This window comes from Excalfactoria chinensis, chromosome 1 (genome assembly GCF_039878825.1).
Source record: "Excalfactoria chinensis isolate bCotChi1 chromosome 1, bCotChi1.hap2, whole genome shotgun sequence".
NCBI lineage: Eukaryota > Metazoa > Chordata > Aves > Galliformes > Phasianidae > Excalfactoria > Excalfactoria chinensis.
In genome coordinates this window covers 153,598,976-153,613,648 of record NC_092825.1, presented here as the reverse complement: position 1 = coordinate 153,613,648, position 14,673 = coordinate 153,598,976, and positions in this window count along the sequence as shown.

Here is a 14,673-nt window from a genome sequence, read left to right as displayed (position 1 = left end):
GACTATATAATCTCACATCAGTGCTGGACTCGCTCTCTCGGATCCTGCCAGCCAGGGGGAGAGCCGTGTGGGAGCGTTCCAGTCGTTTCGCCTAGAGTTACAGTAGGCCTCTCGGTTTCGGGACTCACTCTCTCTTATTTTACTCGATTCGTTAGCTTTAATTCCAATTATATTGTATTATATTGTGTTATTCTGTATTCCGATATAGTATTTAGTAAAATAGTGTGCCTCCTTAGATCGCTGCCGCTGTATTTATTTCCTTTTCCCTGTTTTCTTTTCCTTCCGGGCCAGCGGCCTGCGGGCCGACTGCCCCCCCTGTCTTGGGTGCAGGTAGATTTTAGGCTAACCCACGACAGGATTTTGGTGGAGAATCGGGCAAGTTGCCGTTTTTTTTTTCTGCTGTGGCAAGTTGCCGTTTTTTTTTTTTCTGCTGTTTTTTTAGCTTCTTACAGAGCTGCAGAGTTTTTACAGAGTTTTTCTCATTAAGGAGCTATCTAAGTTTACGTTTCTGCACCTGGGAGCTTGACCTTGAAAGTCCGGGCGGACCGCCAATACCCCGGAATAGTTTACAAACTTTGAGGTCTTGAAATCCAGGCAGACTGCCAACAGCCCAGTATATTTTGTAAACCTTAAGCTCTACTTTTTTTTCCCCGCTGTTGAAGAAAATAGATAAATAAATAAATAAAAATGTGGCCTCTAATTGAATTATTTTGCAAAGCATTGCATGCTATTGGTTCTTCCTTTGTAATGATCCAAACCTATTGGGCCATTATTAAGCTCGCCACTTTTATCTATGGGGCTATAGGTATATACAATCGATTGAAAACCTTTTTAGAAATGCTTACTTGGTACCTGCATACAGCTCCAGAAGCTCCAGAAGGAGCAACTAATATTACAGAAATGGTGGTTTTCAAGCATGTTCCTCATTCCTTTTTTGAATCTTTTATGCATTTTTGGAAAGCCCAGTTGACCACACTGTCAATGGTGTCAATCGTGTCAATCTCCCTGAACTTGTTGCTGATTATTGGTTTCTGGATTTATTACATTTTGAGGAAGTCTTCCCCAGAACCAGAGAATACTGAATGGCAGGGAGTGTGGAGAGGTTTTGGAGAGATTGTTAAGGGAAAGACATCTTCAGTGTCATGGAGTTTTACTCCTGAACACTTGAGGAATCCTGAGAGTTTGATTGCCTATTTGAGGCAGGAATGTTGTGGTTCAGGCAGATCTCAGGAGGCACAAATGATTTGGGGCCTGGCTAAAGCTTATCGGGCCCTATTCAATACCATTCCAAAGAGTCTCAGAGCTGAGAGAGAGAATCTCAGAGCTGAGAGAGAGAGTCTCAGAGCTGAAAAGGCAGAGAGGGAAAAAGTTTTGGAAGCTGAGAGAGAGAGTCTTAATGCTGAGAAAGAGAGTCTTAATGCTGAGAAAGAGAGTCTCCTAGCTGAGAAAAAGAGTCTCCTAGCAGAGAGAAAAAGCCTCCTACAACAACGAGACGCACTCCAGTATGTGGGAGAGGCTCTCGAAGATGAGAACGGCTCCCTGCAATCCAAACTTGACGCCCTCCGGTCTGAGCACGATGCCCTCCAGTCTGAGCACAACGCCCTCCAGTCCGAGCGCGACACTCTCTGGTCCGAACGTGATGCCCTCCAGTCCAAACTCAACACTCTCCAGTCTGAGCGCGACACTCTCCAGACTAAGCGCGGCATTTCCTGTTCTGAGTACAACGCCCTCCAGTCCGAGCATAATGCCCTCCAGTCTGAGCGTAATACTCTCCAATCTGAGCGAGACACCCTCCAGTCCGAGCGCGACACTCTCCGGTCCGAACGTGATGCCCTCCAGTCCAAACTCGACACTCTCCAGTCCGAGCACGATGCCCTCAAGTCCAAACACGACCCTCTCCAGCCCAAGCGCGACATTCTCTGGTCCGAGTACAACGCCCTCCAGTCCGAGCACAACGCCCTCCAGTCCGAGCGTAATACTCTCCGATCCGAGAGAGACGCCCTCCGGTCTGAATATGACGCCCTCCAGTCTGAGCACAACATCCTCCAGTTCGAGCGTAACACCCTCCGATCTGAGAGAGACACCCTCCGGTTCGAGCGCGACAACCTCCAGACTGAGTACGGTGCCATCCTGTTCGACCGTAACTCTCTCCGGAATCACATAGGTGCCCTCCAGTCCATGTATGATACCCTCCAGTCTGAGAGGGACATCCTCGAATCTGAACTGAACGCCCTCAGAGACGGACTCCAAGCTAATTTGGAGGGCATTAAAATCAGCCAACCTGATCAACCACAGGGGGCACCAGATTCAATGTTGGTTGCCCCTGTAAGAGGACGAAAAACGAAACGAGTTTCAACTCAGTTAGAACAACCACTGGAGGTAGAAGAGCAGAGGGTGATAGAAGAGCAGGAGGAGGCAGAAGAAAAGAGAAAAGAAAGGGAGGGTGAACTGGAGGAAATAGAGGAAATAGGAGAGGAGGAGCCAAGAATTAGATTTTCTATGCCAGAATTTCTTGCCCCCAAAATTTCAAATGGGGGGTCCTCATCAATACAGTTGCCGCCATCAACACCAAGGACTCCTGGAAGAGCAAGAGGTGAGGAAAAAATCACAACTCTTACTGATCGATCTTTAAAACTGAGTGAAATTCGGGATCTAAGAAAGGACTATGCACGCCAGCCAAAAGAATCTATAGCTGCTTGGTTACTTCGATGTTGGGACAATGGGGCCAACAGTGTGTGGCTCGATGGCAATGAAGCTCGCCAACTGGGTAGCGTTTCCAGGGACTCACGTGTGGATAGAGGTATTGGCACATGCCAAGATGAGTCCTACACCCTCTGGACGAGGATGCTGTTAGCAGTAAAAGAAAGATTTCCCCTTAAACAGGATCTGACACCTGAGGAAAAGAAATGGACTGATATAGAGACCGGTATTCGACATTTGAGAGAACGTGCTGTGGTGGAAATGCTATACAGCCCTAATTTCAGACATGATGATCCTAACCAATTACATGATCCTGAGACAGTCCGTGTTTCACGCCTTATGTGGCGTGCATTTACAAGGACTGCACCAAGAGAGCATGCTAGTGCACTAGCAATAATATATGGCACAGGGGCAAGGGAACCCCCTGTGAGTGAACTGATTGATAAAATTCATGGAATTGAGTTATTTATAAACACTATAGGAGTTTGCATCTCAGCCGTAATTAAAGGGTTAGATAAAGTGGAAAATACAATTAAACGGTTAGATAAAGTGGAAGACACACAGAATGATATTATAGATATGTTGACTACCGTGCCCGATGTTGATGGATCCATGATGGTACAAGATGATGGGGACCAGGATTCCCACGACAACCTATCGGGAAAACTAAACCAAGCAAGATCCTCCCGTCCTGTATCATTGAAGATCTCAACCATAAAAAAGAGACGTCTTCATGTTGGAGCAAATGACAACAGTAAGGTCATGCGTTTTGCCTTGTTGTTCTTCCTGCGTAGCCAGGGAGAGGATATAAAGAAGTGGAGTAATTCACCCACTTCTGCACTCCAGGCACGAGTGAAAGAATTACAACGCAAGTCAGTCATCAAGGCAGACCCTTCCAGAAGGGGGAAGGCTCCAGTTGCCGCAAGCCGTCGAGGTAACCAATAGAGGGGCCCTGCCCCCAGCCAGGGGGGGGAAAGGGACAATAGAGTATACTGGACTGTGTGGATTAGGTGGCCTGGCACATCTCAACCACAGAAATATAAGGCCCTGGTGGACACTGGTGCACAGTGCACCCTAATGCCCTCCAGTCACCAAGGGACACAATCAATACATATTCATGGAGTGACTGGGGGTTCCCAAGAATTGACTATATTGGAGGCCGAGATAAGCCTCACTGGTAAAGACTGGCAAAAACATCCTATAGTGACTGGTCCAGAGGCTCCATGTATATTGGGTATCGATTACCTCAGGATGGGATATTTTAAGGATCCCAAGGGGTATCGATGGGCCTTTGGAATAGCTGCTGTTAACACAAACGGTGTTAAGCAGCTGTCAGTTTTACCTGATCTGTCAGATGATCCTTCTGCTGTGGGGTTGCTCCAGGTAAAAGATCAAGAGGTACCAATTGCCACCAAAGTGGTGCACAGACGGCAGTACCGCACCAATAGGGACTCATTGCTTCCCATTCACGAGTTGATTCGTCAACTAGAAAATCAAGGAGTGATTAGCAAAACTCACTCACCTTTTAACAGTCCCATATGGCCAGTGCGTAAAGCCAGTGGAGAATGGAGGCTGACGGTGGATTACCGCGGTGTGAATGAAGTCACACCACCATTGAGTGCTGCTGTACCAGACATGCTAGAACTCCAGTATGAACTGGAGTCAAAAGAAGCCAAGTGGTATGCCACCATTGACATTGCTAATGCCTTCTTTTCCATCCCATTGGCTGCAGAATGTAGGCCACAGTTTGCTTTTACCTGGAGAGGTGTTCAGTACACCTGGAACCGTCTACCCCAGGGGTGGAAACACAGCCCAACCATTTGCCATGGTTCGATCCAAGCTGTTTTGGAGCAGGGTAATGCTCCTGAGCATTTGCAGTATATTGATGATATTGTTGTGTGGGGTGATACAGCAGCAGAAGTTTTCAAGAAAGGAAAACAAATAATCCAAATTCTTTTGCAAGCTGGTTTTGCTATCAAGCGCAGCAAAGTGAAGGGGCCTGCCCAAGAAATTCAATTCTTAGGTATAAAATGGCAAGATGGGCGTCGTCACATCCCGGCAGATGTGATTGACAAAATCATTGCTATGTCTCCGCCCACCAACAAGACAGAGACCCAATCTTTCTTGGGAGTAGTGGGTTTTTGGAGAATGCATGTCCCAAACTACAGCCACATTGTGAGCCCCCTCTATCAGGTGACACGGAAGAAGAATAATTTCTCATGGGGTCCTGAACAGCAGCAAGCTTTTGAGCAGATAAAGCAAGAGATAGCCCGTGCCGTGGCCTTGGGGCCAGTACGGACGGGACAGGATGTAAAGAACATCCTCTACACTGCTGCTGGAGAAAAAGGTCCCACTTGGAGTTTGTGGCAGAGAGCCTCAGGAGAGACCCGAGGCCGACCCCTAGGATTTTGGAGTCGAGCCTATAAGGGATCTGAAGAGCGCTACACTCCAACTGAGAAGGAGATCTTAGCCGTGTATGAGGGGGTTCGGGCTGCTTCTGAAGTAGTTGGTACCGAAGTACAGCTCCTTCTAGCACCTCGCTTGCCAGTAATAAATTGGATGTTTAAAGGACAGGTTCCCTCCACCCATCATGCTACTGATGCCACTTGGAGTAAGTGGATTTCACTAATCACACAACGAGCTCGAATGGGGAAACTCAGCCGTCCTGGAATCCTAGAGGTGATCATGGACTGGCCTGAGGGTAAAAAGTTTGTGACATCACCTGCAGAGGAGGTGTCACGTGCTAAAGAGGCCCCACCATACAACGAGCTACCAGAAAATGAAAAGAAATTTGCCCTATTCACAGACGGATCATGTCGTATTGTAGGGAAAAATCGCAGATGGAAAGCTGCTGTATGGAGTCCCACACGACAAGTTGCAGAGGCCACTGAAGGTAAAGGAGAGTCAAGCCAATTTGCAGAGGTAAAGGCTGTTCAGCTAGCCTTAGATGTGGCTGAACGGGAGAGGTGGCCAATGCTTCATCTTTATACTGACTCATGGATGGTGGCAAATGCCTTATGGGGGTGGTTGCAGCAGTGGGAACAAGACAACTGGCAACGAAAGGGTAAACCTGTTTGGGCTGCTGAACTGTGGAAAGATATTGCTGCCCGAATAAGGAATATTGTTGTAAAAGTGCGCCATGTAGATGCGCATGTGCCTAAAAGTAAGGCCACTGAAGAACATCAAAACAACCATCAGGTTGATCGAGCTGCCAAGATTGAGATGGCTCAGATAGACTTGGACTGGCAGAACAAAGGTGAATTATTCCTAGCTCGGTGGGCCCATGAGACGTCGGGTCATCAAGGAAGAGATGCAACATATAAGTGGGCCAGAGACCGAGGGGTGGACTTAACTATGGATGCTATTGCTCAAGTCATTCATGACTGTGAAACATGTGCTATAATTAAACAAGCCAAAAGGATGAAACCTTTTTGGGGGGAAGGGCGATGGCAAAAGTATAAATATGGGGAGGCATGGCAGGTTGATTATATCACCTTGCCACGATCCCGAAATGGTAAACGGTATGTACTCACCATGGTCGAGGCGACCACTGGGTGGCTTGAAACATACGCAGTACCCCATGCTACCGCCCGAAACACCATATTAGGATTGGAAAAGCAAGTCCTGTGGCGGCATGGCACTCCAGAAAGAATTGAATCAGATAATGGAACTCATTTCAAAAATTCCCTTGTAAATACTTGGGCCAAAAATCATGGCATTGAGTGGATTTACCATATTCCCTATCATGCACCGGCATCTGGTAAAATTGAACGATTCAATGGATTGTTAAAAACTATGTTGAAAGCAATGGGCGGCGGAACATATAAAAATTGGGAAAACCATTTAGCAGAAGCCACCTGGTTGGTCAACACTCGAGGATCTGGTAATCGTGGTGGTCCCAACCAATCCAGCTCCCTACGTACCGTAGAGGGAGATAAGGTTCCTGTAGTACACGTAAAGAGCGTGTTAGGAAAAGCGGTTTGGGTCCTTCCAGCATCTGGAAAGGGAAAACCTCTCCGAGGTACTGTTTTTGCCCAGGGACCTGGATGTACTTGGTGGGTGATGCACAAAAATGGGGATGTTCAATGTGTTCCACAAGGGAATTTGATGCTGGGGGAGTGCAGCCAATAATTTCTTGTATATATAAGTAGAGCCTTAAAGATATATGACGAATGTCCAATTATGGTGCAGGACTTAAGATAGATGGATTAATGTTAAGAAAACATTTTCCGTATACGTAAGCTAGGCATCCTATAAGTAAGTTTTTCCATCTGGGCTCTATATCATGTACTGGCCATGCATGTGTAGAGCACACGTGGAAAGAAGTTTAATTCAAAGGGAATCTGTGGTGGTTGGGAAAGGATGGGTGCACCTTGATGTGGGGGACGCCCCACTAGCGCTGCCTTTCCCTTTCACCGCTGTCATATTCCTTTTCCGGCAGTTTTGCCATTTCCTCAACTTAGTAAATAATAGGGTGTTAAGTTATAAAGTTTTATTTTCAGCCTAAGGATTTGCATGAAAATAGATATAAATTGTTAAGAACATAAGGTTGCTGATTGCTCACAACTATATATGTGTGTGTGTGTGTGTAATAAGCATAATGTAATGATGTAGAATAAGGGGTGGAATGTCATGGTTTTGCAATTTTGTAATTTTGCTATCAGTATTCCACATCATAACATCATGTTAAGCATAGATAATTTTGACGAATCTGCTGCTCACAGAAAGAAGACTACATGTCCCAGGGAGCACCACGGTCAGTCAAATGACCAGGACTATATAATCTCACATCAGTGCTGGACTCGCTCTCTCGGATCCTGCCAGCCAGGGGGAGAGCCGTGTGGGAGCGTTCCAGTCGTTTCGCCTAGAGTTACAGTAGGCCTCTCGGTTTCGGGACTCACTCTCTCTTATTTTACTCGATTCGTTAGCTTTAATTCCAATTATATTGTATTATATTGTTTTATTCTGTATTCCGATATAGTATTTAGTAAAATAGTGTGCCTCCTTAGATCGCTGCCGCTGTATTTATTTCCTTTTCCCTGTTTTCTTTTCCTTCTGGGCCAGCGGCCTGCGGGCCGACTGCCCCCCCTGTCTTGGGTGCAGGTAGATTTTAGGCTAACCCACGACACTACTTCACTGAATTCATTAGCTTTTTTTTTTCTTCTTCTTCTTCTTTTTCTTTTTTTCCTTCCCTTTTTTCTTACTATTTATTTATTTATTTATTTTTCAAGTGCTTTTCTTGCCTCTGAAGAAAACTTAAAAGAGATCACAACAGCAAAACTAAAACTCCAAATCCTACAGTATATGGAATTTCTAGCTATTGTGTGATTGCTAACATTTGATTTCAAGGAGCAATAGGACAAAAATTTGAAAGACAATATGTTTAAAAACAGGTCTGCAAAATCAAGTAGTGCATGTCCAACCTGTTATAAATTTTCATACATCTTAATAAAAAACATTATAAATTAAAATTAGTTTTGTTACTTTATATACATTAACTATATTATGTATTTTGTGAGAGCTGCTCCAAAAGTAATGCCTGTAATTTTGTTATGTCAGCCCATGAAGTTGGAGGCAGGTGGTGGTGGTGATACGGTAGAGGCTGAACCTTTCCAACAATATTCCATTAAATTTTGTTGCCCTGTGACAGATGGCAGCAGACAGCCTGACAAAATGCCATCTGACATAGAACTGTTTAAGAACAATTGCATCCATTAATATTCACTGATGCTTGCTGAAGACTAAACAGTGAATATGAGCATAGTGAGGCAGCGGATGACTTTTATGGGTGTGGCATGCAGGCTCCTGTTCATAACCGATGAAAATGTAGAACTAATGGTAGTGACTGTGTTGAAAAATGGTGTTTTGTAGCTGATTTTTTTTTTTTTTTTAATCAAACAATGTTATTGTTCTTATTGTTCTTGTTGTATCTGTTGCACTTTCCATGGAAATAAGGAGGAGGAAGTACTTTGGAAGTAGGCTACATAAATGTAACACAAACAGTGCTGATACAATGTGGGAAAAATATAAGTTTTCATGTAAGAGAAATAATTGTTTAGCAAATGTATTCATTGTCTGTAAGAGTAAAGAAGGCATTTGACAGTGGATTGTGTTAGAGATCATAAGCAACATCAAACATGATGAAGTTTGAAGTTATAAAACATCCTATGATTGTAATGGAATTTCTTTCAAAATTTATAAAATGTAAAATGTTTCCCCCATCTCCCATCCCCATGATTTTTATTATTAATTTGAGATTCATAAATATGTTTATATTTATAGTGGAAACTTTTATTGATGAAGGATCATGGGGCATGAAAATAAATACATAAATAAACAGGTTTGACATTTAACAATATCTATTTTGGTAAGAAAGTACCAAAGAACATGGTATATATTCCAGGAATCACACATTCGAGATAGAGTCTGTGGGCTAGATCGGAATTTTGATGCCTAAGTACGTGATGATGATATATTGTTTTGTGAGTTACTCAATTAACTAGCAATAATAATGAAGTATTGTTTTATTGTTATCAGTAATCATTAAGTATTCTAATTTTATTTATTTATTTATTTTTAACTATTTATAAGAAATGTACAGGGAATCTCCTTAATAAAAACTCAAAACTACTGCAGAAGAAAATATTTACTCGCTTGTACTGCTGTTGTGAGATAGTATAATAAATTGGAATAGGTTTCAGTTGAGTAGATGAGGTAGACTGAAAATTCATTAGATTAATTAGTGTTCATAAGTATAATTTTGTTTACAGTATACTACATTTCTAGATGTCTAATGGGCTTGAAAGAAGTGCAAGATATAATTAAAAACTTTATATTGGAAAGCAAATCACTAGGCATAAAAGGAAAAAACATGCCAACCAAGACAATGCATATCAAGCTTCGTTTTTCCTTATTTGTAACTGAATTATCCACATAAAGAGTACATTTGCTGGAAACCATAGCATAGTATGAAATCATATTATGGTTTAACAGTGAAGATACGTCTTTGAGAAAATCTGTAATCTTTTACAGAAGGCAGTAACTTAGTGGGTCTAAGTTGAGAGTACAATTATTATTTACATAGGCTAAGTATCTCATTCAGCAGCTTTTTCTAGCTGGAAATGCAATAGTATATGTTACTGTGTTTATATATACTCAGTAGTGATGAAGAGTAGATAGATATGCATAAGACAACAAAATACAAATTTGATTAATATTGATAGTTGATTAAAGATTGTAAAAAATATAAAATAGGGATAGAAGATAATTGGAAATGTCATCTAGAGAAGGAAACGTTGCTTTAAGGTTGATATATAAATGTTCAACACCTGAATTAGACTTCCTAAGCTCCCTCTGTAATTAGCAGCATGAAATATAAATCACAGTGCATTGTATTCCAAGAAAAAGAACTCAAATGGAAAATACGTATATATCGTATATATCGATATATATATCATATATCATATATATATATATATATATATATATATATATACGTAAGACATCTACAGCTAGATTAAGTTGCCCTGAGCCCCACCTAGCCTCACCTTGTGTTTCTTCACAGATGGGGCATCCATCTCATCTCCCTTTGATCACAATAGACTATGTTGAAGAGTCTGTCCCTTTCTTTATTTTAGCCCCTTATTAGCTACTGGAAGATTAGATCTGGATTAAAAGTAAAAGATAGAAGACCTCTGCTTTCAATGACACAAGATACTACCAATTGTACCTCTACTTGAACATCCTCATACTTCAGGTGCTAGTTTTATCAGAACTATAACAGAGTCTCTGTATTTTCCTGGGGGGGAGGGGGGGGAAGGGGGGGAGTGGAAAGGGAAGAAAATGGAGATCCAAAAATGTCCATCTTCTAATGATGGCATACTGTGCTATAAGCCATTGGTAACTGCCATGTACTGATTGTAAACAATTCAGTCGAAGTTTAAATTCTGTGATCCAGGAGCATTTCCCCTTTCCCAACAAGAGAGTACAACAAAATAATCCTTATTATTAGACAAAACTTGCTTTTCTCTTCCAAGTACCTTTCCTATCCCTACTAGAAGAGAAAGTGAAAAATGTAAGAAAGAGAAAGTGATTTGCAACGCCTGGTGCAGTGGTTAAGAAGACTGGAGAGGCTGGACTGTAACATGCAATAAGACATATTGTTCTTGCAGTTATATGCAGATTTAGGAATTATGTAATGATCTTTGCTTCCGAAAACATATCAAGACATCTACAAAATGATCTAACACTTCCATAGAGTTAGCTAACAAGACCTTACTGTTTTGCAATTGTAAATGTTGGGGGAGGGGAAATAAATAAATAAAATAAAATTAAATTAAAATTAAAAAAATAAAAAGAAGTATCATCAATGAAGCAGGACAGGGAACCCTAGGTCTCATTGTGCCAAACAAAGCATTGTGCTGTTTTTCAGTGACAGTTACAAAGACTCTCATATTGAGAACAAGAATGGTATAATCACTAGGTTTTCTTCTGTGCATAATATTTCTGTTCCTTCCCTTGGATCGTTAAATACACTGAATTAATCGTCGATTATTAAAATAAACATTCAAATCATGTCAAATTCTACTAAGGGTTGATAAATTCCTAGAACACCCTTCCCTAGGATACGTTCATAAGTGATAATAAAATCGTAGATTCTTCTGGTGGCTGGTCATCATAAATAAATTTAAAGCACAGTCCTCTGCAGGCAAAATTGAATTATGTCTACTAATACTGAATCGGGTTTGCTATGCCGCATTTTAAGATCTATTGTCTTTGAAAATGCCTGCTCTTCAATACTAAGGAAACTTGCACTAACCATAATGGCATGCTGTTTCATAATTAGATATTAGTATTCTAGTTTGTGTCACTTAGATGTGAAGACAGGCATTTGATGTACATCAGGTTTATTGCATTGATTTGTATTGTTTTATGATTTCACAGCATAATAAATAAATAAATAACTGAAATGTGATTTTCTAATTATAAAACTAATTAACTCTCATGAACTAAAAGACTTGGACATTAGCTTCTGAGCTATTTCTGAAATTGATAAGCACAAAAAGATTTAATATCTAATCACAATCTCAAATAGTCTATTTAGAAAACAAGGACCTCCCCATGCTGCCTTGTGGGGCCCAATGGGTTCTGTTCTTTCCCAGCTTCTTGCAAACTTCCTCCTCCCTCACTTCCACAATGGTATGAGAAGTTGAAGGCAGAGCTTAAATTTTAAGATGAAGAGTTCTGATTCCACAGGACATCATAGCTTCTAATATAACAAAGTTTTTTTTTGTTTTTTTTTTTTATTATTATTTGTTTGTTTGTTTTGTTTTTTTTCTTTGTTGTTATTATAGAAAGTTTCAAAAGAAGAAAGGTACAAAAGAAGAAAGGTAAAACACAGAACAATAGAAAAAAAAAAAAAAGAAAAAAAAGAAAGTGCAAAAAATGAGTATATTAAGATTAAATATCTGTTCCAAACTTCATTTTAAAGCCAAGTTTTAGATAAGGAAAAGCATCATGGATGTCTGCTTAAAAAGCTATATTCCCTTTAAACAAGATGTTTTCTAGTAATCCCTTGTTTTATGGTATTGTTTTCATTGTGAGCTGTTTGAACTGCATTCTCCTAGCCAAATATCGCAATACGGGAACAGAAGAGAACATGTTTTATTCATACATTAAAGGTATCACTTTAAAGTCAAAACAACAACAAAAACCTCACCCATCTTCATGGTCTCCAATCCATTCAATGGAAAGAAAATACTGAGATTAAATCACTATCACAGTTTCTTTCAGTGAGTTAAGTGATGAGAGTCTCATTGAAAAGAGCTATGTTCTTTAATACAGCAGAACACATAAATTTTCTTGGTTCTACAGTGTCCTCATTGTCATCATTGTGCTTAGTCGTGTCAATACCTAATTTTTTCTTCATCTAGACTAAAAAATCCAAGCATGTCATGGTTTTATGATTTTTGTTTACTGGTATTCCACATCATAACATCATGTAGTGCACTGGGAGTTAAAGTGTTAATGTTCCAGTTCTGGGTACCTGTCCAGAAGAGGTGAACTACATTCGGCAGGGGTCTTTGTGGTCAGAGAGATGATATAACTCCTGGCAGGTTCACCTGATCGGGCTTTTCTCTTCTTCGCTCTTCTCCATCACCTCTCCTCACTGCTGCCCATTCTGACTGCGCGCATCACTTCGGTATAACAGTAAAGCCTACAGCTTTCAGATACTCTCTCATTATATTTGATTTATTAGCTTCAATTCTAATTATATTGTATCATATTTTGTTATCTCACATTCTGATACCATATTTAGTATATCAGTTTGTTTCTCCTCAGATTGTAGCTGTTGTTTTTAATTATTTTGGAGTCCACTGTTTCACTTTTCTGGAGGGGTGGATTTTGCAAAATCCTTCCGCCCCACTAGTTATGGAAACAGGATGAACCAGCCCATAAACCACTGACAAAGTATTAGCAGCTTATCAAATCTATATAAACAATCAGTTTTCTGATTTAATATTCTGTCTGGAATTTTAAATTATTGTCTTTGTCTTTAAATGACAGCCTCCAATTTTGATCCACATTTCACATATTTTCCTTCATATCCAAAGAAAATATTGTGTTTTAGCTTTGTATTTCAGAACATTCATAAATATGCACTTCTTGTGTTTTAGATGACCACAGCTTTACAGAGAGAAAAAACATATTAAATCTGGTAGTATTATTTCAAATACATAGAAGGATTTATTAATTTCTAGAAGGATTATTTATCTTTTGAAACAAAGCACTTAAATAAATCAGTTATATTACCTTTAGACTGATCTATTGTCTGTGTTTTACTTTTAGCTCACATTTTTCTCACACATATAGGATCACTGAAAATATAGTATGGCAGAATTTTTTATTGAAAAAGATTTATGAACATATGTAAAAGCTACCTTTCACAAGCAGATGGTCAGATTTCAAGTATTGCTTCATACAGCATTTACATAGCTACTTTTACACATATAAATATATATATGCCATATTCGTATTGATTTATTATTAAACATAATTTTCTGTCTCAAGGAGAAATTCTTACATAGCATCTTTGGAGATTACTTTGAAGTTATTACCAGTTTCTACATAACTTTCTATTACATTTTTCCCTAAGACTTTTTTTTTTTTTTTTTTTTTTTTTTTCCCAGGAATTTTTACAAGAGATTTAGATTTATTTGAACCTCTCCCAGTGGTCTTAATTAGTGCTGACTATATGAAAAATAAATATTTTAATCTCTATATAACTCTTTTATCTACAATGACTTTGCGTTTTTTTTTTTTTAGAAATTGCATTTTGTATACGATCATGACTCCCTTTCGTCATAGCTGCTGAAAAGAACTACTTTTCAACTTTATTTACTGCATATAGATAGAAAATAGGTAGAAAATGCAGGTAGAAAATATAGGCAGAGCATAGATATAAAATGCCTATAGTTAAACTTCAACTGATTTACCAGGAAATATTAGATAATTCTGTTACAAAGAAAATAATAACAAACAGGCAGCAAAGTGGTGTTGGAAGCAGGAGAGAATGACTTAACAGTAATGATGAATAAAGCTAAAAATAAAAGGGTTTAGCTAAACAGTAGCTAAGGGGAATGAGAGAGAATGATGGGGAGAGAAAAGAATAATTTTATATAGAAAACAGGCTATCCTAGAAATAAGCAGCTGAGATTAACAAAAAGGAAAATTCATACTGAACTTTTGTGGATATCTTGATAGAAAGATGTATGAAGATTCGAAATAGTCTCCTATAGGTAGTGGTAGAAGATTCACTAGATATTCACTAGATCTCTACACTAGAGAGGACAAAGTACAGGAAAAAAAAAATAATTGGAGCAAATCCTGCCTTGACAGAGATTAAATTAATAACCTAATAGGTCTTTTCTGTCTCTAACTTGTTGCTATGAAACTGCCAGAAAAGACTAAATT